This window comes from Fundulus heteroclitus, chromosome 12 (genome assembly GCF_011125445.2).
Source record: "Fundulus heteroclitus isolate FHET01 chromosome 12, MU-UCD_Fhet_4.1, whole genome shotgun sequence".
NCBI lineage: Eukaryota > Metazoa > Chordata > Actinopteri > Cyprinodontiformes > Fundulidae > Fundulus > Fundulus heteroclitus.
In genome coordinates this window covers 12,029,238-12,052,772 of record NC_046372.1, presented here as the reverse complement: position 1 = coordinate 12,052,772, position 23,535 = coordinate 12,029,238, and the positions used below count along the sequence as shown (strand labels likewise).

At 37.9% G+C, this 23,535-nt stretch overlaps 1 protein-coding gene across 2 annotated transcripts in view; it reads right to left on the bottom strand.

Moving 5' to 3' along the window:
- The window catches only part of slc23a2 (solute carrier family 23 member 2), a 63,071-nt gene extending 40,943 nt beyond the window's left edge, over positions 1-22,128 (bottom strand). For both annotated transcript variants that reach the window (XM_012870024.3, XM_036143938.1), the window contains exon 1: positions 21,807-22,128. The gene's annotated coding sequence lies outside the window, so the exon portion shown is untranslated. The remainder of the gene's footprint in view (positions 1-21,806) is intronic.
- Between the last annotated feature and the right edge of the window lie 1,407 nt (positions 22,129-23,535).

Sequence of the window (23,535 nt, the reverse complement as noted above, 5' to 3'; positions counted from 1 at the left end):
CTTAAGTTAAGATAAAACTTTCACAGGTTTCACAATAAAATATTTATATGCGCTCATGCTGTATTGTTCTGCAGCTTTCTTATCAGCTTTAGGCACCAAAGACGCTTTCAATGTCATTTGAGCTGTTGTGAAATCATTTGACCCAAGAAAGGAAGATAAACGTACCTCAACGAGACGCACATACGATAAAAAGAGGAATGTACACATGTGGGACAGCAAGGGTGGCAGGCGACATGCATATAGGGCAGGGTTTCTATTTCACCACAGCGGGGAGAGAAAATGTAACGCAGCGGGAAGGCCGTGTTTACACTTGCCGGCTTCTTGCCAGTGGAGTAGAGGTAACTGGAGATAAGAGGGTTTACCTGGAAGGTGGCAGGATATGTTTCAGGAGCAGAGGAATCACAGAAAAAATGTGATTGTAAATGCTAATTATATATATATATATATATATATATATATATATATATATATATATATATATATATATATATATATATATATATATATATATATATATATTAGGGCTGGGCAACGATTAAAATATTTAATCGCGATTAATCGCCCTGATTAATCGCGATTAATCGCGATTAATCGCATTGTATTTACAAACTCCAAGAATGAATTCAAAAGTAGTGTAAAGAGCACTTTTATTTTAATGTTCTGCTGCCATATGAACAAAAGTGTTGTAACATTTGTAGCACTTATTTTATACTGGATATTTTCAACCCATCTATTGAATTTAGTGCACTAGTTGATCTTTTCTTCATAAGAGAACAAGCACTGCAGCCAAAATATGGCCTTTTTTGACCTGCTGTATATTAGCCAGTCCCTAAGCTTGATGTATCATGAAACTGTTGACCTTTTGGGTTTTGTGGTTTTTATTTTATTATTACAATTTAATAATAATAATAATAATAATAATAATAATAATAATAATAATAATAATAATAATGTTATGTTCAGTGTTTTTTCGCTAATCCACCTCTTATATATTTCAATCCTTATGTAATTTTGTCTGTGTTGTGTGCACCTGCCTGTTGCTTTAATCCTATAAATTTCCCCGTCGTGGGATAAAAAAAGGATTAGCTAATGTTATCTTATCTTAAATAACACTTTTTAATATATGTACTGGGTTCTTTCAAGGTCTTAATTACATGTTATGTGTGGGCTCCAGTAACATCCATCCATCCATCCATCCATCCATCCATCCATCCATCCACTGATCTACCTGGATGTTCCATGGAGGACTGAAACGCCTCAGTCAGAGACGTCTGTGGGTCTGTCGGGGCAATGAGAGAAGTTTCTCTCCTCTCTCCGTTTCTGGGGCTCGACGTTTTCGTGTTTTTTCACGTGCTTAGATAAATTTGTTGTGTTTCCACTTAAATGAACCGGCTTTTTACAAAACATACAGCTTGATTTCATTTACGGTATTAAAATAAAGCCGAACGGTGCTACTTCCTCTGTTCATGTTTTTTCGCTGCTGCGGTCTCTCTCAGCTGTTTGTGTATTAAGTTTGTGTGAGAGCTGAGTGGGCGGGCCAGGCTGAGCCTGCGTGCTGATTGGCTGGCGCCGCTGAGCCATGTACGAGAGGGGAGGGGGAGCGGGAGGGCTGCCGTGACAGCGCGCTGCAGTCAGCGTGCCTGCTGACTGACACTGACTGAAAGCTGACATGCGTTAATGCGCGATAAAATAAATATCGCCGTTAATAGTCTAATGAATTAACGCGAAATTAACGCGTTAACTTGCCCAGCCCTAATATATATATATATATATATATTAGGGCTGGGCAAGTTAACGCGTTAATTTCGCGTTAATTCATTAGACTATTAACGGCGATATTTATTTTATCGCGCATTAACGCATGTTGCTCACAGGCTTTCAGTCAGTGTCAGTCAGCAGGCACTGCTGTCACAGCAGCACTCTCCCGCTCCCCCTCCCCTCTCGTACATGGCTCAGCGGCGCCAGCCAATCAGCACGCAGGCTCAGCCTGGCCCGCCCACTCAGTTCTCACACAAACTTAATACACAAACAGCTGAGAGAGACCGCAGCAGCGAAAAAACATGAACGGGGAAGTAGCACCGTTTGGCTTTATTTTAATACCGTAAATGAAATCAAGCTGTATGTTTTGTAAAAAAGCCGGTTCATTTCAGTGGAAACACAACAAATTTATCTAAGCACGTGAAAAAACATGAAAACGTCGAGCCCCAGAAACGGAGAGAGGAGACGAAACTTCTCTCATTGCCCCGACAGACCCACAGACGTCTCTGACTGAGGCGTTTCAGTCCTCCAGGGAACATCCAGGTAGATCAGTGGATGGATGGATGTTACTGGAGCCCACACATAACATGTAATTAAGACCTTGAAAGAACCCAGTACATATATTAAAAAGTGTTATTTAAGATAAGATAACATTAGCTAATCCTTTTTTTATCCCACGACGGGGAAATTTATAGGATTAAAGCAACAGGCAGGTGCACACAACACAGACAAAATTATATAAGGATTGAAATATATAAGAGGTGGAATAGCGAAAAAAACACTGAACATAACATTATTATTATTATTATTATTATTATTATTATTATTATTATTATTATTATTATTATTATTATTATTATTATTTAATTGTAATAATAAAATAAAAACCACAAAACCCAAAAGGTCAACAGTTTCATGATACATCAAGCTTAGGGACTGGCTAATATACAGCAGGTCAAAAAAGGCCATATTTTGGCTGCAGTGCTTGCTGTTCTCTTATGAAGAAAAGATCAACTAGTGCACTAAATTCAATAGATGGGTTAAAATATCCAGTATAAAATAAGTGCTACAAATGTTACAACATTTTGTTCATATGGCAGCAGAACATTAAAATAAAAGTGCTCTTTACACTACTTTTGAATTCATTTCTGGAGTTTGTAAATACAATGCGATTAATCAGGGCGATTAATCGCGGCAGATGACCGTTCATACTGAGCCCGGTTCTGCCGGAGATTTTCCGTCCCGTTAATGGGGAGTTTTTCTTCCCACTGTCGCTTCATGCTTGCTCAGTATGAGGGGTTGCAGCAAAGCCATGTACAATGCAGACGACTCTTCCTGTAGCTCTACGCTTCCCCAGGAGTGAATGCTGCTTGTCGGGACTTTGATGCAATCAACTGGTTTCCTTATATAGGAAATTTTTGACCAATCTGTATAATCTGACCCAATCTGTATAATATGATTGAACTTGATTTTGTAAAGTGCCTTGAGATGACATGTTTCATGATTTGGTGCTATATAAATAAAATTGAATTTAATTGAATTGGTTCTATAAGAGATAAGAGTTAGATATAACCTAATGGAAAAATGCAAACTACTGAAGACACACAGTTAATTTGTTAATCAAACTTACAGAGGGGTTACCAGTGTCTTACTAATAGAAAAATTCAAAACGACACTTGGAATCCATTTTAGTATAAATCTTCTCAATTATTGAAAAAATATATTTAATTACCCGTAGAAAATAAACTGATATGCATGGCATCTAAATTGCTTGTATTTCCAATTATTATAACAGCCAACAGCCAACTTTCATACTCGAGCTACAACAGCTGCGACGCAATCCCTGAGGCTTTAAAAGGCCTCAGTCGAAGGAAATAAAATCCACAACCCTTAGGCGTGTTTTCTATGGCTGATTTGAATGCTGAGACTAAAACCAAATTTCCCAGCAGTCAAATGTTTTTAAATGAGATGCAAACCTCTCATTGAAAGCAGATCAGCCCAAAGCCCTGCAGTGTCCGGGAGTGGCGTTAGAACGCCTGTCTGAATCAAGATTGGCTTTTACAGATCGATATGTGCAAAGGAGAAAATAGTATTCTGCAGCATGAAGATAACAAGCACTGTTTAACCCAGTCTAACATGAAGATCGATTGATTCTAGTGCACATTCTGTTATATGTAGCATATTATTAATTTTACTTCATCAAAACTGTCAACTGAGCTTATAAGTGCTAATATTTTCAAGAAAAAAACTGGAGGTCAGCTGCTGATGTCTGAGGTTGGAAAAACGTCGGGCAGGCTCAGCTAAAATAACCATTTCTGTTTTTATTTGGAAGTTATCATGCAGATGCTTCCCTGACTTGCATTTCCTTTTGTGGCACAACGGTCGTCCGTGCAAAACCAATCCATACTTTCATCTGTTACACAAGTTGCAGGACCCGACCACGAGTGCTGAGTCATTCAACCACTTAAGAGGGAAAAGAAAAAAGAAAAAAAAAAAAAAAAGTCATTGCATGCGACGGGTGTCCTGTTCTGGTTTTGTAACAGCAACACACGCGCATGTGTCGCGTCATTGCTCTGGTCTTGTAACTTTACCGTGTTATCCAAGGAGTTCACAAGTTTGGTTACAAAATGTTCATTTAAAATGCTACATTTAAAGGAGGCAAACAATCACACAGTAATATGTATCTTTTGGATGATAAATCAGGTGCCACATACATCAATTTTAAATGACAATTCATAGTGACCAACATGAACCAAGGAGTAAATTACCGTCTATTGCAACAAGAGGGCGCTGTAGGCTATATGCTGCTGGTGCAGCACTGTTCTGTCGTGAAGCTAATAACAGCTAGCGCTAGCTTATAGGTCTGTTGTTCGGGCGTTTTACAACTACGCTGATGCTTCATGTGAGCTTTATGTTGCTCTCAAACATCGGTGTCACACTGTTAGCTTAGCACGTAGCACCGTTATGCTCACGGTTACGCTCACGGTCTAATTTCAGCGTAATTTCTACCATTTTCAGCGTGACGGGCAGTTTCGCTGAAAACTTTCCGGGTTGCCGGCTTGTTAAGCTAACTTATCCCATTCAAGCTCCCAGGTATGTTTCATATTATTCAGCCGATTGTGGATGTAGCTGTGCAACTGAATAAGTTGGTTTACCAGATTAAATATCAGTTTTTAGTCTTGAATTGTGTGAAATAAATTTCTAAATAAACGCGACATATGTTTTTTCCTCCTTATGACGCATTTTTTTTGACTGGTGCGACTTATAGTCTGAAAAAATATGATAATTATCAGTAACAGGTAAAAGAGTTGCATCTTTTCTAATTATTTTTCATTTCAGTCTTGAATGTAAAATGTATAACTTATAAACTATTAAATAAAAGATTTTTTAGATTCAGTTAATTTAGAACCAAAGAAATATAATATCAATGGGTTTTTAAGACAAACATGCCCAACTCCACTAAATGATTAAAATAGAATTTAGCAATGCCTGAAAAATATGAAATTATTAAATATGGAATGACAAGATGTAGTTGTAATTTACATCCAATTCCCCCCATCACTCCCTTTGATCTGTAGTATCTCCACCAGATGTGGGCATAAACAGGATGTGTAAGACCCTTCAACAGGCCAAATATGTGAACGCCATGCAGTTTTAACGTAACAATTACCACAGAAAATATTACTGCCTGCCAAATACCGCACCGAAGAAGGCTTTTGCGAATGTATTTTTTTTTTAAAACATTGTAGTTTGGTGCAGGTCTAAGTTAAATAAATCCAATACAAAAAAAAACAAAAAAAAACAAAAAAAAAAAAAAAAAAAAAAATAATATATATATATATATATATATATATATATATATATATATATATATATATATATATATATATATATATATATATATATATGATTTAAAAGAAGGATTCCCGTTTAATAACATACATTCTAATAAGATCGTTGTCTGAGTACAATGCAGTTAAATTCAGGCTAAAATGTCGATTGGTCATTGATTTAGCAGCAATTGATTTAGCAGCAACCTCCCTTCTTAGAAAGGAACTGGAGACCACAGCTGCAAAAAACAGTGGTTTAAATTCAATTATAATCTGATTTGGATGTCAAATTGTAGGATAGGACAAACTGGTTTGGAAAAGGTTTTAAAAGCAAGCTACTCGGATAAAAATTATGACTTTCAACACTTAGAGAAATGCTTCCGCTTTAATAAAAGCGATGGGAACGAGTAGATACGCTTCGAGTTCATCTCCATTTAGTCCTTACAGCAACACCATGGCCCTCACAGGATGCCGTCTGCCCCAGATGAATGGGAGTCATTTCTCAGGCTTGTTCTCAGACAACATATACTGTAACTGTACACCTCTTAAATGCTATTAACCCACACCCACAGCCTCAGGTGCTGTCTTTTCCATTATCTCAGTAGGGATCTAAACTCAAGGTACTTATTGTTGCTTTAAGTTGGTGAAATCCTTTAAGCCAACATGAGATCAGCCTTGCATTGCCGCTCAGTCTGGCAAACAGTTTCACTTGTTTGCTAAGTAACTGTAGAGAGGCCTTTCATCCGTTCCACCCTTCAACAGAAGGGGAAAAAAATGCCTTACCCCTGATCGCGGGGAAAAACTCAAGTGTTTTCTCCAATAAAGTTATAAAATGGCACATAGAATGCTGCTATTGTTCTATGTTACAACACTTTCAAGAGCTAAAAACAGCATGTGTCCTGGCACACATAAAGCTGTAAAACTGGGTTAGCCCTCTTCAACACTGAACGGCCTGCGATGTCTAAAAAACAAATTATTTGATTTGAGCTAAAGGTCTGCACTTCGGGCTAGGCAATAAATCAATATCAATATAAAATACTTCCAATAACATGTTCAATAATTCCACTGAACTCCAATCCAGAAGCACATGGTTTTCTGGGGGGGGATATAGGCAGAGGAAGGGATTTAGACTCTCAACCTCTCATGGCCAAACTAAACAAGGTTGGTAGTAGGGCTGACCTATTTTAAACTTTACATTTAAATAGGTTTAGGTCTCCCCCCCCCTGTTCCTCATTTCAAATAGGTTAACAATATAATATACTCAATATACAAACAATATACTTCACTCAATAATTAATAATCGATTAATATGAAAGGCTTATATCGTGATACATTTTTCAGCCATATTGCACAGCCCTATCTACACTGGCTGATTTTTGTCCTTCCAAGACCAAAGAGCTGTCGCTCACATTATTAAATACACCAAGTGCTGTTGTGTTTGGCCCTCTCAAGACATCAAGAAACATTAGTAAACATTTATCAAACGTCATAACCTTTCCACAAAAATGTCCAGCTGCCAGCATGAAGAACGTCGGCAGATGAACGCCACAATCGTTCAACTTCAAGAAGCAAACAAGTGTATTAATTCACCAACTGTAGCAAATGGTTATAAAATCTGAAGCATTTTATGTACATATATAATAAATTCAATATTTTTTTTAGATAACACCAGAAATAGTCATAGGGATCTCAGTTTAGTAAAAAAAAAAAAAAAAAAAAAGCATACAAGTCTAATTAATATGACCCAAATCAGTCCAAACATAACTTAAATTTTTGGTTGAAAATCTAAAGTAATAAACAGTTGATCAAGGAAGCAAACAGATTTCCATTTAAAAATATGAGCACTACAGATAACGCATCAGACGCAGTCACACCGATTATTAGTAATTACTCCAGGAGGACATTTAATCGTGGGTGACAGCTTTTATCTAAGCGTTACAGCGGCGACACTGAGGAAGCATCATGTGACCTGGTGACTGACATGTGACGATGAGCACGCCACCAAAATACTGAAATCATCAATAATCTGCATAGAGGATATGTCAACAGGCACCGCATGCTTTCTGCACTCACTGACTGGTAACTCTCCATTAACTGGCTTTACATAATCCACTGAATAGTCCTGCACTGCATTATAATTATTAAAGTGGGAACAATCAAACTGGATCTGAATCTAACGATGATAAAACTACTGAAATAAATGACATGAATGAATTTGGACAATAAAGAATTTTGTGTAATTAGACCAGTTTGTCTCTTTTTACAGAGAGGAGACACGATGTAAAGAAAAGCCTTATAAATAAACCAAATTGACCTATTTATAGAATTAAAAGTAAAGTGCAAAGCATCTAAAACAGCATTTGTCAAAGTTGAGGGTGGGGATTCATCATGGGTAAGGTCTGAAGAAAGTTAAGAGTTAATAAAATGGTTAAAAACATATTTATGATAAATATTTATCAACCAAATGTTATAACGTAAAGCAGGTAAAAAAAAAAAAAAAATCTTACTGTAAACCGTAAATCGGTGAAAGAGCAGGCCAGAATGAGCATTTGACAGAGTTCAGAGACTGATTTAAAATCAGACCCAAAAAGGTAAAACTCAATTTCTTTGGAATATTTATAATTTATTAATCTCCTGTAATTCTTTGCATTTTTTACATTTCTAAAAATTCTAAAAACATGGCTTTTTATCAGTCTAGCTGACGCTTTAATTTATGTGGTCATAAAATCCTGGATAGAAGTAGAAATGTATTAATCTTTTCCTATAGATCTTGTTCAACAATTTTAATGTATAGTTTTTTTTTGCCGCTCCCCTCATTTGATCTGAACAAATTGCTTATTTAAGTATGTGAAAGGTTGAGTCCTATTTGGCATCATTAAGCAGAAATGTCACACGTTCAGGCCTGGTAAATTAAACCTTAGATGATCCAGATAAAATAAATGAAGCACTCTGCTTAACAGCCCGCTGGTTGCTGATTAATGATTCACCTTTTCCAAAACAATGTGCTTTCATTTTAAAATACTTTGAATGAAAGTGTGTCAAAAACACCCATTTTTGACCTGGAAACACTAATCTGGATGCACACCATTTAACACAAAGCCTTTTTTCCAGTCAGGAAATGTGAGCAGAAAGAGCTCACGTGATCGGCTTCCAGTATACCGAGCTGGAGAAAGCCAATTAGTATCCCCCCTTTAGCTGCTACCAGTCCATTTATCATCTCTCAGGATGCTGGTTAAATTTTGATGAAACTTGGATGCGATGTAGGCCACTACTTTGCTCCGGTTTTCTTTTACAACATCAAATGACCTTAAAAGAAACACTGTGCGTCAGTTAAGGATTTATTTTGTTATCTTCTCACTGATTCGTTTAGCAGAAAATTTCCTGGAAAAAAAGCTGCAGCAACTCGTTCTGTAAAATGTCAGGCACGCTGAAGGTACAGATGAAATGTTTCTATTAAAAAACAAAGACTTGAGTCCAATGCCTTTTACCTATTTTTTAATATGCATTCAAACCAAACTGCACAATGGAACAGGTGTATCCTGATTCCCAATGAAAGCACGTTAAAATAAATGTCCTTTTTATTTTAACTTACAATTTAAAAACAAATATATTCTGATTCTGCTCAGTCCTTTTCTGCAATGCGCATTATTAATATGTGCAGGCCTGTAAAAGTTCTTGACCAATCCCTGCCGTTCGCACCAAAGGGCAGAGATTTGGCAGAGTTCTGGTCCTGCCACCCCCCACCCCCCCTCAAGGTCCAGGGGAAATCACATTATCTATTGTCCCACCTGCCAATCATTCTGATGCGCTCACATAATGCCAGTGTGTGTGTGTACGTTCCTTGTTAGTTTCCGCTTGCTGGCTGCGCATGCGTTTATGTATCCGGTTAGCTTAGCGATTAGCTTCGGCGTTAGCCGTTCATTGTAGCTCCGCGGCTCTCATGCTATACTTTGAACATGGCTGAGAGTTGCAAGAAGCAAATAGCATAAAAGTTTATGAGAAGAGGAAGGCCACAAAATAAGGCCAGAGTAGATTTTTTGGGGGGGGGGGGGGGATTCACACACAATCCCTCTGATGAGCAGAAGAGCAAGGTAAGACGCATGCGCAGGTATTCAAAAAGGGACTTGGGGAAACTTCCGGGGGGAAAAAAATCGTCAACTCCAACTTTAACTAGGTGAGCTAATCTGTGAGCCTTATGTGATAAAAAGACACAGATATACGAGATCTTCTGGTTATAGTTTCTGTCATTCTTATAGAACTATTTCCAGAGTATCAAATCAGAGTGAGAGGAGCCAGTTGAGGTGGCTCGAGCATCTGGTCAGGATGCCTCCTGGACGCCTCCCTGGTGAGGTGTTCCAGGCACGTCCCACAGGGAGGAGACCCAGAGGAAGACCCAGGACACGCTGGAGGGACTATGTCTCTCGGCTGGCCTGGGAACACCTTGGGATTCCCCTGGAGGAACTAGCTCATCTGGCTGGGGAGAGGGACGTCTGGGCCTCCCTACTAAGGCTGCTAACCCCAAGACCCAAACCCCGGATAAGCGGAAGAAGATGGATGGACGGATAAATCAGGGCTAACACGCTGACTCATGTCTAAACGAGGTCCACTTATAGGCGCAACACTTAAATCAGATCTCATGTTTGGTAGAGTTTGGCACTTCCACTTGCCAAATCTAGATCAAAGGGTTAGGGTTGGTAAAAAGACTCAAGACGTGACCAAGTTGTAGTCCCACTGCCAAGGAAAGCAACTGACGGTTCTTGTTTATGTGTTCGTTTTTATAGGCATCTGTTAGGGCATGATTCCGTCACACCCTAACCTAACATGAATAACACATGAATGACACGCTTACAGTTTTTTTTAGAATCTAACTGAATTGTGGGTGGGGTGGGAGACAACGAGGGCATATATGTAGGCATGTCACAGGAAATTTTGCTGGACGATAAATTTTCCATTAAAAAGGAGCAATAAGCAATATTTCACCACTAGGTGGTGCTTTATCACTGACTGTAGACCAAAACATGCAAAACGACATGTTGCACATGCATGCATGTACACGCACATGCGGCCAAACAACAGACTGAAGAAAGAAAAAGACTCGGTGCGACGTCATGCCATAGTCCATCTGAAATATTACCTTAAGTTATTCATATACCCATTTCTAAAATTATAAAATTTGTTTTGTAATTACAATTTGATAGTCAATGGAACTGCTTGTCAATCCTGATTTCTTTTCCTGCAACACATCATTTATTTATGTATAAATAAAAACAATGTGCTGCCAGTTCTGATAAAAGTAGTAGTCTTTAATCACCTATAAAATTATGTAGTTACAACAAAGAAAGATGACGATGTGTTTATACACTGAAAATAATGAGTTCAAACTTTCTTATCAATTAAAAAAAAAAAACTTGATTAAATATGATTTGATTCGCTCTGCCGATCGCCACAGCTGTCAAGGGAAAATCTCTGGCCAGTTGATTGGTGCATCGCTACAGTTTTATAAATGATCTAGCAAATAAAAAGAGAAGTTCATTATTACCAATAAACATTAAAATAGCCATCTCGAACATTGTGGCTTTAATAATGCAGGAAGACTGATTACTGTTAAAGCAGCTACACAGTTAAATGTAATTAAATGGGTTAATCCACACTGCTTTCATTAAGTAAGAATCATATGGTGTATTTTGCTGCTATTCAATGTTTAATCCCCATTTTCACAATTTCTTTCATCTTTCAGCACAACCTGGAGCAATACCTGGGAAAAAAAAAATGTCTTTATTTTGTATGTGAAAACAAAAAAGCTAATTAGTGCCACTTTGTCAGGACTAACATGTTACAATTTTACAGCTGAGTAGACACATGCACACCTTCACAGTACTGTGTGAAGGCAGTCCCTGAACCCAGCAACACAGTTTAATCTTGGTCACATGCTGGCAACAGAAAACCGGGCCAAGAATCCATTTCTGCGACCCACTTTACCTTAAACTTGCCCGTAAGCCTGTCCTCTCCTTACTCGGACTCACTTGGAGAATTTGCTGAAAACATCTAAAATAAAGTTAGAAATTCTCCTCATGCAAAATACTAGTTGTTTTTCCTATTTACATTTTCATCCATCTATATTTATGTGCATGCATTTCTCACCAAAGTGTACTGAAATCAGATTATTTTCTTTTGTTAGCCTACTTGGTACAGGTATTACAGTATTAAGTACGTATTTTGGACTATTATTCAGTAGACAATATCCATGTGTGCAATACCGGAGTTTCAAAAATAGCTTTGACGCAATATTTGGTAGGATATATTTCAAGTGCCACACATGCAAATTCTGTATGCCAGTAATAAATCTGGCTTGCTGAATTAACCTTCACTTTAGTGGCCAAGATGCTAAAGCTAGCAAAGAATTGTGAAAGATTGTAAAGAAGGAAAAGAAGACAAGTTTTGAGGAAAAATGTTAGTTAATACAAATAAACAGTTGTTGCAATTATTGGCAAGGCGGCACAATTGCATGTTTTCCTAATATTGTGGAGCCCAAGTTAATAGCCAAAACTCATAATTGAATATTTAAACTAAAACATGAGTTCAAGAAAAAATAAATTTTATTCAGCCTTATTTGACCTGATGCAACTAGACATGATATAACAGGAGGTGGTTGCAGAGTTACTGGAGTTTCCTCCCAGCGTTTGGAGTATAGAGGAACACAACATTGACCCTCTGCCATCTGCTGCTGTGCACTGCCGGTCAGCTGGCTGAAAGCAGCCAAGTCCAATTTTCTATCATGTCCATAATCAACATGCTAGGGCTGGACGATATAGAAAAAAAGGTTATCGATAAAATAGAAATCATATTGATCAATAATTATCAATAAATTCTAAACATATTTTAAGTGCAGCCGTGGCCATTTTATGCTGTTGCTTAGCAACCTATTTTTAGATACAGACCACACAAACACTGGATTCAAACTTAACCCTTTATTCAGTCAACTTTTTACCAAAAACTGCAAGTTTTTATAAAACAAAAAAAGAAAATGTTTTCTTCTGTTTTGGGAGGGGGTGGGGGTGATATAATCTAATTTGCATATTTGTTTAAATATTTCTGACCCAGGCTGTAGGAGATCTTTGGCCTAGACAAAAAAAGTTATTCAAATAGTGATTGTGTAAGGAAACAAAAAGTTAAATTTACAAAATGATTTATGGATTTTAATATATGGCCTGAATCCACACTACATAAAATAAACTGTACCAAAAAGACAGTAATCACTCAGGCACTCAAAGTGAACAAGGTAAATCAGTGAAGCTGTGTGGGACTCGAATTCAGTGAATTTTTTTCGTGCAACAGTTTCAGAGACAAAAAAAATAAGTACTTTAAAAAAAACTACATTTATGTGACGAGGCAGCAGCAGCTGTGGTGAGCCTGTGAGACAGCGCTGAGGGAGGCGGGAACTCCCGTTGCAGCTCTCACTGCTGCCTCATTGACTCCAGAATGACTGGGGCTTTTGGTAAAGTCGCCATTAAAACAAAAAAAATAAATTAAAAAAATAAATTAAAAAATTTCACTTTTTGAAAGAAAGTCGCTAGAGGGGTCTGGAAACTCACTAAATATAGCAACAAAGACACTAAAAGGGCTTTTATTTTGCTGTGGACATAGTCCATTATTAGTTTTAAGAAAAGAAGCATTGTTTTAACTGGAAACCACAAATCAAAATTCACAATAAAAGATATCTTTACCATCTTAAAAAGGGATTTTATTTTATTATATAGGTTTCTACACCGTTTTTGAAATAACAGCTTAAGCAGATTCAAGCTTTTTCAAAGGCACTTAGCATTTCTAGTTCACATATCACGGCAGCCTCGTCTAAAAAGCTCTAACAAGCCATAGTGACTAAATTTGTTTAGTTTGGGATAAGCAGTGCCAATGAACGATTTTCTTATATTTACTCATTTCAAAACTTTATCTTAATTTCTTAATAATGCAGTCTAAGCTATTTTAGTGCATCATTTTCAGAAAAAAAAAAAAAAAAAACAGCACAGTTCCAGTAGCCCCCTAGCTTTAAGGAAATACCCAAATACCCCAGCAGGCTGTCTGTTCGAGGTATTTTTAAGCAGAATGCAAGCTGGCACTACCAAGGGCGACAACATCACTAGAACACAGATTCCTCACAATCTGTCACATTTTCTGTTTAAAACCATCATCACACTGACCTTTCAGAGCTAAAATTTGTGGTCATAAAGCGTTTGATCCACATGATATACTGTGAAACGTTCTGCAAAGAGCAGGCAGCTTTCCAGCACCAGATCATCTGGTGCTGCCTTTAGAATAATGTGAGCTTGTTAACTGCTTTAATTCCGCTTTGTAAAAACCCTTTTAGATAATGGAGCGAGTGTTTTTGAAGACCTTAATGTGCAATGATATGGGCTTCCTAAGGTATGTAGTGTATAAAAGGCATGATCAAGTTACTGTTAACAAGCTGCCTGGACTCTCATTTTTCGTTAGCAGCAAATGCTGTTCAGGTGTTCCTTGAGATCCTTTAGATTCCTCCATAATGAGGGGACAGAAAACCTATTAATGACATAACTATTAGTACGTTGTAGAGGCACTTTTTTGCGGCAGTTCCAGCTTCAAGTGGCTTTATATCAGTCTATGAGCTCGCCACTGGGATTTCTGCCCATTCCTCAAGGCGATAGCGCTCCAGCTCCTTTATGTTGGCTGGTTTTAGCTTGTGAACAGAAATATTCATGTCTAAACACATATTCTTATAGGGCTGGGTATCATCTAGGATGAGCCGATTCGATACGATTCTCGATACACAGCTCACGATACGATACTCGATACATAGCTCAGCTTGCTTTGATTCCAATATCGATATTTATTACTTTGAATTAATGCTCAGTGATTGAATCACCAAAATCAGCCAAATATTATGTTTATGTTCTATTTATTGATCACAGACATATTAACAGGAAAATAAAGTGCATTTGCTTCAATGCATTTAACGTGTCACAGAAACCAAAAATGTGCCCAAACATCTGATTTTAGGGACAAAGGAGCTTCTAAAATCCTGTCGGCCGTTCCACAAATTCGTCTCACTTGCTCTCCTTCGCTGTGAACTGTAATGGTTGTGCTGTAATAACGCCCCCTAGAGGTTGGGAGGTATATCGATATTGAAAGCCAGAATATCGATATTAAATCGTTTTTAAAAATATCGATATTAATCTTTATATCGATTTTTATGCACAGCCCTATATTCTTAATTGGACTGAGGACTGGACTTTGACTAAGCCATTCCAACACATTTAAATGTTTCTCCTTAAACCGGTCAAGTGTTGTTTTAGCGGGATGCTTCGAGTCTTTGTCCTGCTGAAAGGTGAACATTTGTCCCAGTCTCCAATCACAGACAGACTGACAGGTTTTGCTCAAGAACATCCCTGTATTTAGCACCATCCATCTTTAATTTGACAATCATGTCCCTCCGTGGTGTAGCAGTTAAAGACTTTGACTTTAATTTGGGGGACCCAGGTTCAAACCCCCCCATGGTCAGATCCTACAGTCTCTGGTTATCTTTGGTCTCTGTGCTGCCTCTCTGATTAATGCCCTCCTGGCCCTCTCTTGTGGTACTAGATGTTTTCTATTTGAAGGTGATGGTGCTCTGGAGGAACATCAAAGCTTTTTAAGGAGCTAGCTACATGTTTAACTCCTCCCAGCCAGCAGGTGGCGCACTCGCAGGCTCTCGTTCCAACCTTCAGTTGTACTGATTGCCAGATAGTTGCCAAGTCCGTTGGCTAGCATTACCAAACATTTAGATTATCAGTCCAGAAGGAAAGCAGCAACTTCTTGACCCATCTTTGCTTCCTTTAGTTGGCAATAACGCCCACAAGCTTGACCAATGTTTACCCTCATGTTGCTTCTCTTTTGGTCCACTTGAATCACAGAAATGTTGGCAGACTGCTGCTACAATCTGGCAACCCCTTAGCTCGGTCTCACGTGACTTCAACCTACTCGTCCTATCGGTGCTGAATCCTATCAGTGTTGAAATTGGCATTGTCAGCAGAAGTAAATAAATATTTCCGACCCGTAAAAATGTATAAAAACAATTATCTATATACTATATACTTATTTTTAAGAGTATGCAAACAAAACAACATGGCATGATGTAAGCCATTGACATAAGAAAACATAATTTACCCGAGATGTAGCCGTTTATGAGAAAAAAACGAAGAAAAGTCCCTCGAGTCCCTAAATTGGAAGTTATTTCAACCAAAATTGCAATTGTGATTTCATTTTTACTTTTTTCTGCATTAACCCAAGCAACAAAAACGTCCTGTAGATAAAGATGTTTGTAAACAGGGACTGTTTTTTTTTATTAATCTGAATGTTCTTCTTCAAGAAAATAGCTTATTCAATTGGACATCAGTCCTTGTTGAACATAAAGTGCAACCAAGAAACAAGTCTCTGTATTAAACAGTTTGACTGGTACTTAATGCTATGCTGAGGTTCCTGAAAGTTTCTTGTAAAAAAGTATAATTAAATAAACTCTTGAACAAATTACAATCTCTCACAGCTGCAATTCTTTCCTTCCATATGGAGGCAAACCCACTTTAAACATTTTACTGACACCTAAAGGACGCGTCTGATCCATTAATTGCCATGTAGCCAAATAAATTGCAGACCTCTGCGATTCTGAAAGTGTGTTTTTTTTTAATAATTTTTGCAAATGTGATTAATTGTCTAGTCTTAGTTGCTTTAGCCTTTATTTCAACAAGAAGATGCAACTGTAAAAATGATTCATGTCTAACAAGCAGAGCATTATGTGGTAGAAGAATTGAACATGAGCCCAATACGGCTGCTGGCCAATCCTGCCACCAGCTTCAGTCCAAGAAAACGTAGATGACTCAATCAGTCGTAGGCAAGACAAGCACAGCATAGGAGGGGCAACATCCCAGTTTGGATATATAAAAAGAAAAAGGGGGGGTGAGATAATCCATCATCCTGGCATAAACTAACAAACTAATTCACATTTGCAAACCCTCAAAAACTAAATCACATATTTTGAAATGCTACTTTAGGCATTTATCACAACTTCTCCACTCTTGCTTCCACAGGAAAAAGAAAAACAAAAAAAACAAGTTGCGTTTATGCTTGAAATGAATAAACAGTTCAATCAAACGATGAAAGGATTCTGAATAGAACGGGCTCAAAATAGATCGCTGCCAATGTGTATTAAATCTAAAACTAATAAAGGGCTTATTTCTAGACGCCCGTCTTGACGTCACTGGTGTACGCCACCCTTTATTCGAGCCATCTGCTTGGATACAGCCTGCGGTTGGCTGCTGAACAGACCTACTGCTTGTCAACTGTAGTTTGAGAGCGGAGTTACTATAATGAAGCAATTTAAAATAATCAGATCTGGAGGTAAACACCAGCAATCAGCTGTTCAAAGCTTGGCACCATTTCCAAGTTAGTGTTTTTTAACTCAAGTATATTTTTTGTGTGTCCTGTGTTGTTCCTTTGCAACAATATAAAGATTGTTTCTTGGATCACTGTCAAATCCCACGCGACAGTGAGCACACTCACAAACAGACGGACCTTCTGATCTTTGGCTGTGGTTCAAGTACGACTCCGTTAAATGTCAAAGTTTGTGTGTATACTGGAAGAAATCCAGACCTCTGACTAGCAGCTTCCTGTTAATAATGACAATACTGACTGCACGTATACATGCAAATATTCACAGTGCTAAAAGCTACATTTTTCATCAGTCCCTCCATCAAAAATGTAGTCTTGTTAAAAAATACGAAGCCTGGATTTTAACGCTTTGGAAGACAAAGACAAAGTCAAGGATGTCAAAAAGAAGGTCTAATTTCATCCTTAAAACAAAAAGAACAAATCACTCCAGATAGAAAAGTGTTATAAAAAAAAAATCAGATATTTCAACTTCATCTTTTTGCCATATGTTAAAATCAAGTCTCATCAAGATAATACGTTTAAAAGAAAGCATAAATATTATACATGTTCTACATTCTAGCAAGAGCTAACATTGCCGAGGCCTTGTATCCAATCACGGTTTGATGACCCCGATTATAAAAGTCTAAGAGCAGGAAGCGCTCTTGTTGCACGTGTAAACATGCAGTAAACACGCCAACATGATCATGTCTCCAGGACACTATCATGGCTAAAGAAACTATAATTATAAATGGGTTTGCCAGCTTTTAAAAGGGTCCTATAAAATAGTCAAGGTGGTCTTTTCTTATCAGCTCTGTCTTCCGTGTCTTTACCAAAACTATTTCAGAGAAATCTTTTTACATGTGCGCACTTGGCTTTCAAAGACTGTTTTGAACTTTAGAGTCAAAATAAATTGCTCAGTATCTTAAAACCTTGAAGAATTTGTGCTCCATAAAATAACATCCAGAGGTCACTGTTCCTAGGTGAAAAGTACCTTTGTGGTGAGTCGTTGTGCAAAAGACAGGAAAACTAAAAGAGGCAACGGTTTTTTTTTTACTTAGAAAAAGGTCTGAATGCCTAAAATCCATCTAATGCTAAAGTATTATTGTATATTGCATATCTCAGATCCTATCCTGTCTCTTGAACTGAATTTTGTGTCTGGTCTCTGGAGTTTTATACACCGTTACAAACCTACTAGGAAAGTGTCATATCGCAGCAGGTTTGTAGAGAACTAAATAAATCTTCGAGGCACAGGAAGGGTTGCAGCTACTTTTATTAATTTAACAAAACAACATCCCGATATAATAAAAATAGAATATCCCGATATGGCTGAGAGCCGATATACGATATTTATCTCGATACATTTTTCTTTTCATAAAGTAATAATATAAAAAGGCATCTCTCAATCAAAGCTTTACCCCAAAATTCTCACATTTAGGCACATTTGCTAAGTTAGTGAATATTAACCACCCAGACTTTCACAAGAAAAGGTTAAGCCTGTTGCAATGTTTCAGGCAAACACCTTCTGTGCTGCTACATAAATGTTAGGCAGACGTAGGCTGCTGGCTAACTCAATCCACCTCGTTCACCAGGAAAAGTATAGACCCAGATCCTTGACTGGCTCTCATCTATGCAACAGCGTTAAGGATGGTGCATTTCAAGGTCTCTAAGTCATTTGGAAACTATCCCGGCTGACTCAGGATCAGCCTATTAAGCTGATTAGGCCTGGTCAGTCAACTTAATTTCTTGCAGTAACAAGGGAAATTGTTCTAATTAGCTTATATACTAACTTAGCGTTGTATTATATATGGCCATTTTTGGTCTGAGCTGCTTTAAAAAATAAAAAAAAAAAAAAAAAAAAAAATCAACTACTAAATCATTACCATAGGGCTATGTGTGTTAGCTAAGATTTTTAAAAAGGCATGAGCTAAACAGGTGACTTCATCTGAAAAAGCATTGAAACAACATTTAAATCATGTGTGCTGAAAGTTAGAAGCATTCTAAAAGCTGAAATTCTAGGATAACGTTGTCTCTCGGTTTACACTGAAACTTTAGAAAGGATGTAAATTTCTCAACATTTTTTAAAACTACTATGAAATTTTCGGCCATGACCTTTGGTTAATGTTATGAAATATTACTAAAACTTATTTCCAATTGATGCGGAAATTACATGCTAGCTAAGCATGTGCTCAGATATCAGATCAGTTAGTTCTTGGTATAGAGGCACCTGAAAACAGTTACCAACAGAGTATTAGGTGATAAAAAAACAAAAACCTATTTACTTCAGGTAAGTTAAACCCTGTAGTCAGACCAGAGCGTTAACAGTAAGTGCTGGCCATGTTAGTAACAGAAAAAAGCAGACAACAAATGACGGTGTGTTTAATTTACGTTCCCAAGTGTTATTCTCAAACCTGAAATGTGCACCGGCAAAAAAACAAGAAGCCGCTATTGAGGAGATGATGCAGCCAGAGGTCTAAACACCAAATAACAGGGTTCATACATATCTTTCATTTTAAAGCTTCAAATTATTTTCAAGACATAAATCTATTTTTTAGAGTAACATTTTGAACATCCGAGAACAAAATATTGTCTATCAGCTACTTGAACAGTAAAAGGGCCCTGATATCTGTAGGTTCTAAGAATCAGAAAACAAGAATGCAAGAAATGGGTTGCAATTTTTGGGCAGAGGTCATTTCATAGCTCTGATGACAGCTGGACTATTAAAAAAAAAAACAGCTCTATTTCAACATCTACAACCCTTGGACTTATACATAAGGACTGCATCATCAAAGATTAAGAGCAGATTCTTTACAGCACAGTTGGTAAGTATTGACGCCTTTATTCTGTAGAGGAATAAGAAGAAAAACCAAAATATAGCAATTTTAGTCCTTTGTTCCCTAGACCCAGGTTGAAAATCTCATACCATCATATCAGTAGTCGTGTTACGATTAATGTTTTTTTTGTGCACATTTTGAAGTTTCGCATTTGAATTTAACAATAAATAAATAAAATTCTTATGCTCGCTCTAGTGGTCTTTGACTTTTTTGAAAATCAGTACGGAAATGCGATAAAGAGGAGATGGAAACACATTTGTCGGATCAGTTCTGATGTAGCGAACATTTACCTCACATGACTGATCAGCTTTTTCTGTTGCCGGAGTCTTCCCAGATATTCCCATAATGCTCGAAAACTGGACCGGAAACAACAACACGTACGTGTGAAGTGAAGAAGAGACTCAAGCATTTCTTAACTGGTGCATTAATTAAACTAATGAAAAGCCTCGCTCCATTACTGATCTGTGGTCCGTGCTCATTAGCAACATCTACTTCCTGTTTATTACAGCCAACGTCAACGTATGACGATGTTACGCTTCTTTTTTGCGAAATTTAAAATGTTCCCTCAAATTTCGCATGGAAATTGGTAGGAGACACAGCTAGTAGGTGAGAAAAAAAAATACTGATGAAGAAAAGGTTAAAAGTTGTGATGTGGCAAAGTCGGAGATAAAGCAGGTCATTGAAATAGAAACAAATGTTAAAACCTCTGCAGTTTAGCATAATTACATTTTAATCCTTTTAGAAAGAAGGAAAAAGGCGTGGAAGAGCAAAATCTTTTCAAGTATTATTATTTTTTTGGTTCATTCGTGTCCAGACCTGGAAAATGATTTGAGCAAATTACATATTACAAGGATGTGAGGAGCAGCCGCAGACCGGCTGATATTTACCTAATATGACATCTTTAAACAACAGGTTTGGGAACCATTACTCATCCGTTACCATCATTATAGTTTCTAAACCTGTGTCACTTCTGTCAGCCCTTTCAGCCCTACCCTATTTCAGTGCACCGTTTCGTACAGAACAAGAGAAATCATTCCCCTCTGAGATGTGTTTTTTTTTTAACATGCTTTGACTGTTATTTTCTATAATCTGCTCACTGTTGAAGTAGCAGTTATATAACCCAAATTAGTTGTAATACAAGACGTCAATTAGGAGTCATTTTTACTTGATCTGGAATCGTGATCTGTTATAATCTTACAAAGTTGTATAAAATTGTGAAGTAGTAGTATGAAGTAGACAGGACTGGGTTTAGAAAGAAAAATAAAGCCAAACTTCCCTTCATTCCCCTTTGATGCTCCCTCTTGTTTGGGTCTTCTTCTTAGCTCTCAGCCAGTTAAGGAAGATGGTTAGTTCTCCCCAGCCTGGTTATACTGCAGGTTTTCTACCGGTTACAAGAAGGTTGTTCCTCTCCCCTGTCACCTCGAGCTTCCTCATAATAAAAAAAAAAAAAACTGCAGCCATGTGGAAAGTCGATGCATTGATGTTGCATTTACAAATGTCTGCCAATTCCTGGAACCTTTTCTTTAGATCCAAATGGACTCCGTGGACTGGATTTTAACATGGCTGTTTAATCGAACCGACTGAATGATAATCAACACGTCGTTATTTAGTTATTTTTTGTATGTGAATTGCTCAACAAATATTTTGGCGCTATGTAAATGCACCGATTTTGAATGGATGGGTTGAACAACGAGTTTAAAGATGTGGGCCTCGGTCACAGTGGAGCATCAGCAGACCCACGGTCACGCAGGCACTCGCAGTCCTCTGATAAACCGGAGGAGACCTAAACATCTTCAAACAGCACCTGGTCCGACTTACCGGCTGTTACAACAGACTACTTCCAAAAACCGAGGATTACGATCAAATTAGGCTATCTAAAATCCACATGTATAGTAAATCCGTCACAGCGGATTAAAAATTACTCGTTTTTTGTTTTTTTTTTAGTACACACCTGCCCGATGAAAGAGAAGACGGAGCCCACTTCCCCTCTCGGCGAGCGTTACGTCCGCTGGCTCGTCCCCGTGGCTTGTGTTGTTGTCGCTGGGAGAGAGGCGGGAGACGACCAGCCGTAGAGCAGCTCAAACACACACAAAAAAAACCAGACGAGGCAAGTCCGACTCCTCCGAGAGCAGCTCCTTCTCCGCGGCTGTATATATAACTACTCGACCGAGTTTTGAAACACCTCCTGGCCGTGCGGCTACTGCCCCTGTAGGAATATCGGCTTTCGTAAAGCCACGGGGGTTGAGAAGAACGCCAGCGCGCATGCTCACATCTCCGTGACTGTAATGGCCCGTCTTTAGCTCCGCCTCCGTCGAGGCCCAACCAATCAGGAGCGCCATGGATGTCACGCTGCCTCTATCACTGAGAGGATGTCAGACTGAGCCTGGAACAGTTTCTGTAACAATAACCTTTCTTGCATAAGCCTTCTATTTTTTTTTTTTGCTGGTGCTAGGCAGTTGTTTAACAAGAGCAAACACTAGCTCGTCTCACCAATGACAGTGGGTCTTTTTGTCCGCGCCATGCGGTGGATTTAGGTTATGTATTTCGCTACACTGCCACCTAGTGGTTGAATCCTTGCACTGCTTCCAGGAGACATATTTTAGGTTGAGTAATCGGCGCCATAACCACGGGTTTGATAACAGGGCGCAACCTGCATGTAGAAGCTTAGTCTAACAACAGTTTCACCACTTGTCTTGTGCTGCTTACTTTCACATCCCGTAGTGCGTGTTTTTCACCAGTTTAGGTTTAGTTGTTTGTTTAATTTTGCAATTATTATAATGGTTTTCTCTCACCCGGGGCATGGATATCATACTAGTACAGAGGTTTTGAAGGTGCAAAAAAAAAAATGGCAATAGTTGCAAATAAAGCTTTGTTTTTTTAAGGATAGTAAAATACATTTTTATTCGTAAATGAATGAACATGTAATAATAGTAATAAAAGCAACCAAATAGGCATTCTGTTTACATTTGTCAACTCAAGTCTTATCCAAATTAGAGGAGGATAGTATGTCCCACAAAGACACACAAAAAAGGTTTACATACACTCTTAACAGACAAAAATGTAGTAATTTAAACATGCTATTCTTTTTCCAGGATGGACTGATTATAAAATTTAAATCACCTTTAATCACAGGAACGGTGTGTATAACTCTGAGTTTTGTATTTACTCTAACCTATATAGGGTTTAGATTCTACATATATTCAAGTTCAAATGTGCATTATTTCCTCAATAATATTTGGATTTTTGTCTTTTAGGATGTTTCAGAGAAACCACTCAGATTTTAGACTCATCAGCAAGGTTGATTATTTAAATGTGCTTTTCGTCAGAAACCTTGGAGTCAATTTAAACTGTCTGGTTTCTTGGCACAGACTTGCTTTTTAAGCAGATAAATAGATTTTCAATAAAGCTTTGATCAGGACTTGTCTAGATTAAGACTCATGTCAGTGTGACTTGTCTATTAAAAAACAGTTTTGATGTGTTTTAAATCCTTGTCCTGTTGTGAATTAACTGAAATATTAGGGCTTATCCACCCTCTTATTTGAGTTATCTACTTTTGCAAAGCATTACTGGCACTATACCCTGAGCATGATATGGTGACTGCTACAAGCACACAAGCTCTGATAAGATTAGTATCTAAATATCCTGCTAGCATTATTACAGTACTTTGCACTTGGCTCCAC